The sequence below is a fragment of the Miscanthus floridulus genome, chromosome 10 (assembly GCF_019320115.1).
Source record: "Miscanthus floridulus cultivar M001 chromosome 10, ASM1932011v1, whole genome shotgun sequence".
Taxonomy (NCBI): Eukaryota; Viridiplantae; Streptophyta; class Magnoliopsida; order Poales; family Poaceae; genus Miscanthus; species Miscanthus floridulus.
This window is the reverse complement of record NC_089589.1, coordinates 16,915,904-16,921,180: the sequence shown is the minus strand read 5'-3', so window position 1 is coordinate 16,921,180 and position 5,277 is coordinate 16,915,904. Positions and strand designations below refer to the sequence as shown.

General features: G+C 42.0%; 1 long non-coding RNA gene across 1 annotated transcript; it reads right to left on the bottom strand.

Annotated features, from left to right (window-relative positions):
* Nucleotides 1-3,085: 3,085 nt before the first annotated feature.
* LOC136487311 (uncharacterized) lies at nt 3,086-3,987 on the bottom strand. Its single transcript, XR_010767212.1, has 3 exons — nt 3,939-3,987; nt 3,326-3,417; nt 3,086-3,210 (listed from the first exon to the last, which is right to left on the bottom strand). It is a non-coding gene; the product is annotated as an uncharacterized lncRNA (long non-coding RNA).
* Nucleotides 3,988-5,277: the final 1,290 nt, after the last annotated feature.

The window sequence follows — 5,277 nt, the reverse complement described above, 5'->3', positions numbered from 1 at the left end:
TCTTAGGTTTCTGAGGACGTACAGAACGAGCATGCATCATATTCACTCATGACATTCATATTGCATTACTCCCTCCCTTATAATTGCTTATCCCAAGTATAAAGCGCAATCTCTCAGCAAAAAGTTGAGGAGATTCGTGGTATTGCAAATTATCATCTGCAACAGTGGGGTCAAACCTCACTATTGAGAGAGATGAGGCTGCACAAGAATTGGATCATGTGACCCATCACTGAGATGCTTCTTTAGAGTTAGAAGAAGAGGAATACCTAGAAGAAGTCCAAGGTGTCTCCGATGTGGATAGTGATCACTTCGACGAGTAGTTCGTTAGCAAGTCTCACTAGTTAAGCTTTTGCAGTCATACTTGTAATGTACTTTAATTCGCTCCCTTTGGGATGTGTAACATTATGGTGAAGTTTAAAACTTGTCATGTTGGAATGCACTGCATATGGCGCTAGTAATCTACTTGATGATGTGGTGATTGGAGAATGAATTATTGCCTCTGTTTATTGTATGAAGTTTTCATTCTTGTCAGTAAATATAGTTTGGCATGATTATATTGTTCCTCTCCAATGTGCTGACATCATCAATAATTACTAGTTGCGCATTGTGCAGATGCCTCGTACTCGTTCCACCGGTGTGAGTGATGATGATGATCTTCCGCCACCACCACCCACACCAATGGAACTAATAGCAATGCTTGCGGAAGGACAGCGCACAATGGCCGAGGCCCTCCGTACGATTGCAAATCGTGATGGCCGTGGTCCACACCAAGGACCGGATCCAAATCAATACAGTGATTTCAAGGATTTCCTTGACACGAAACCCCCAATCTTCAAGGAGGCTGAGGAGCCTCTACAAGCTGATGAGTGGTTGAATACTCTCGAGCAGAAGTTTCGTCTGCTCCGCTTGACTGAGGTGCTAAAAACTGAGTACGCATCGCACCAACTTCATGGGCCTGCTGGCATCTGGTGGAGTCATCATCGGTCCACTATGCTTGCTAATGCCCAAATCACTTGGGATCAGTTCAAGTCTGCTTTCAGGGGAAATTACATTCCTCTTGGTCTTATGGCGATCAAACATACAGAGTTCATGAAGCTGACTCAGGGAAACAAGAGCCTGAATGAATACCTGCAAGCTTTCAACAACCTTGCAAGGTACGCCACCAAGTTTGTGGACACCAAGGCTAAGAAGATTGCTAGCTTCAAGTGGGGACTTAGCCCCAAACTGATGAAGACCATGGGAAATTGCAAGTGCGCTCATTTTAATGAGTTTGTGAGTGATGCTTTATCACAAGAGAACAACAATGCTGTATATGCGGCTTCAAAAAGTCATAAGAGGGCCTATGAGGCGGGTGCCTCACAATCTAAGGCTCCCGTCGCACAAAGGACTCCATTTCGTCCTCCAGCGTCAGCCGCCAAGTTTCGCCCACCGTAGAAGAAGAATCCCGCCAAGACTGGGTTTCGCAAAGCATTTACAGTTGCTCTTCCCAAGGGCACTACCAGTCAGGGCAGTTCCAGGGCTCCACCAAGCAACATGCCATGCTGGAACTGCAACAAGATAGGCCACTAGGTAAGGGAATGCCCTTACCCTAAGAAGAATAATTACCAGGGTGGCCGTCAGGGACAAGTGAACCACACTAATATTACTGAGATTCCTTCAGGAGAGGTAGTGACTGCCGGTAAGTTTTTGATTGACCAACACCCTATAGTTGTACTATTTGATTCAGGTGCTTCGTATTCCTTCATTAGTCCATTATTTGCATCCAAGTTTATGCAGAAAACATATATTGTTGAGGGTGAGGGTTATTGTATAAGGGCTGCCAGTGGTATTATCCCAACCAAGCTGGTAGTTGGGGATGTACAATTTGTGATAGAGGGGCGAAGTTATCAGGTTGATCTGGTAATTTTACCGGGGCTAGGTATCAATGTGATATTGGGAATGAACTGGATGAGCCGTCATGGAGTGCTTATCGATACATCGACTAGGGTAGTTATGCTTAGAGATCCTAGCAATCAGGAGGGTTTTCTAGTACAGTTACCCAGGGACATCAATCTTTCTTGCACGACCAATGCGGTGCAAGCAAAGTCTCTGGCAGATATCCCTATCATGTGTGACTTTCCGGATGTTTTCCCTAATGATTTGCCTAGATTGCCCCCGGATCGAGAAGTAGAATTCAAGATAGAGTTGCTTCCTGGTACAGCTCCCATCTCTAGAAGGCCATATAGAATGCCTCCCAATGAACTAGCTGAACTTAAGACCCAGTTGAATGAACTGCTAAAGAAAGGCCTTATCCACCCTAGTTCATCTCCGTGGGGGTGCCCAGCCATCTTTGTGAAGAAGAAGGATCAATCTCTATGCATGTGTGTAGATTATAGACCCTTGAATGCAGTTACAATCAAGAATAAGTACCCTCTGCCACGCATAGATATCTTATTTGATCAGTTGTCTAAGGCAAAAGTCTTTTCCAAGATTGATTTGAGATCTGGGTATCATCAAATCAAAATTCGGCCTGAGGATGTCCCAAAAACCGCATTCTCTCACTACAAAAAATCTGGGCTTGTATGACAAACCGAAATTGTCATGTAAAGTACTGAATTTGTCATAAAATGTATTATATGACGAAAATGCGGCGTCACGCCGGTCGTCATATAACGACCGTCACATAATGTACCGTGTGACGATTGTATGAAAAGCCGTCACAAAATGTGATGACCTTTTGTGACGGTACCATTTGGTCATCACATATTGTTACCTTTTATGACGATAGTATTTGTCACATATTATTTAGTCAATGCGTCACTCAATATATTAACCGTCACAAATGTCGACTACGTACCCTGGTTAATGCTCGCTATTATGACGATAAGAAGCCATCATCTATAGTGTAGTTAACCATGGTTAAGAAGCGTCACGCATTATATATTCATTCAGTGATGAATCTTAGCACAGGTCATATAACATAGACATAAAAGTCACGCCATCATTCACTTAGAACCCAAATCATATGATATATTACATAGCGCAAATAGGTTCAACCATCACACAAGTTTGTCTTTTGCGTATGCAAATAACTTCATATAGCTTATGATAAGACAGAGTTTGTAGTTCCAGCAATATATTAGCTCCCATGTCCTTTACTACAAAGTTGAAGAATTTGCACCTTGCAAGCATTTATAGCTCACATGTCCCTCACTTCTCTCCTTGCTGCAACTTTCAATTGAACAAAACAACACAAAACAAAATAACAAATCAGCAAGTATGCATGCTTGGTGTTGGATTCTTGAAAAAATTACAAAGAATGTAACTTAATTGGAGATATCAATACCTTGAAGAGGACATAGTAGATTTAATTAATAGATCAACTAAGCTTCACATTGGCACAATGGATCTGTCTGGCACAAATAGCAAAACAGCTCCCTTCAAAAAAATAGCAGACCATCATACTGGTTAGGGGCAGGAAATGAAAACCTATGCAGTGATACATGAGCATTATATGAATAAGAATTTGGCAGGCAACCAGGTGCAGACAATGCAGGAACCCAAACAGAATGTCAATGAGATTACCTCTCACACGAAAAGCACATATAGGGAATTGTTCCCATAATATAAATAATTCAACATATATTCAACGATTAGGGTAGCATCCATGTGGTTAGCACTCACAGTCACCACAAAAGGGCCAAGGCAGCATCAGACCAAAGGTAGTAGTGTAATTCGTATAATTGGTACCAAAATTCAGTAGAAGGGGTTACAGTTAATGTGGTACACCGACTCCACAAATCAATTAGCTAGTTTTTATTAGCAAGGAGGAGCAAAGCATCAAATGAGTATGCACGGCAAGAGCCAATTGAACTGTGACACCAAGTGTTAAAGAGTGGTCCAAGTGCTTAAATATCATATCACTATTGCTAAGCCGTTGTTCTGGAACAAAGTTTCACCTGATGCAGATTAATCAACGTTTCCTCAGCAATCAGCACACACCAAGGCAATTATGCCGCATCTCCTGCAGCCAACAATCAAAAGAATAATATTTTTTTTACAAACTAAATTAGTTCAAATGTGTACTATAATTATAGGGCATCTGGTACAGAAGGATGCACAAATATGTAAAGATTTAGTATGCAGCCAAATTGTTAAGCCAATGGCATTCTGATTTTAATTTCAGTTGAATTGTACACCAAGCTAAAAAAATCTGTAGGGTTGATGTGTGGTGAGATGTTACTGAACATGCAAAGGGATCTGAAAACGCTATCCATGATCCATAGCATCGCCCAAGGTACATCTGTATTTTCTGAAAGCAGGAAAGAAATAGCAGGTTAGTGTATTTGACTGTAGTCATCTAAAGAAAAATAACCAAAGTCCTTTCTATGAAATCCAACGCTAATAATTCGCTGACAGCAAACACTGCTAATATTTATTTATAGGACCTATTCAGAGTCTACAAAAATTATAGGAGGTAACACTTCAACTAACATGGAGTGCAAATTTCATGTTGAACATAATTTATGTGTTCACTAAAAATGGCATAATAATTATACAAGCATATTTATTTATCTATGGCAGGCCTAAAAATAATAAGCAAAAAATAAATTAATTTACACTAACACATAGTACACATTATCAGGAGTCTAATAAAATTGGTTTTATAAATTTTGGACAACTATAAAATTTTCTATTGTATTTACAAGATCTAGTTAGTTTGGTCACTTTTAGAGAAAAGCAGGAAGCTAACAGACACATATCACGCTAGCAACCACGAGCTTCCCTCTAAATCACACGCAAGAACATAGGAGCAGATGGCGGTCGTGACTTGCAACGCACGCGGCGGCCGTGGCTCAGTCATCCCGCAACATCCTCTTGGGCGAGCGCCAAAATTGTATAATGCAACAAATCCCGTCCGCATCTGTATATCAGCTGCAAAGAAATAAGGAAATAAAAAGGGGAAAAGAAGAGCATACCTATTGCTATTGCTGTGCCTCGAGCGAATGGCGTTGCTGCAGCCGCCATGCGAGCGCGAGGTGGAGGGTGAGGGTGATGGCTGCGAACGTGTCGGGCAGCCGTGCGGACTCGTGCATGGCCACCAGACGCAAGAGCGAAGTGGAGTAGGAGGTTGCCATAGGGAAGGATGCCGTAGGAGAACGGTGGATCTGGATCTGAGGAGGGGAGGTGGAGTGGCATGTGAAGAAGACAACTGAGTGAGCGGCGCGTTGGTAGGGTTTAGGTTATTTATTTCAAGCTGAATGAATGTGAGCCGTCCGTTGATCGATCCAACGGCCA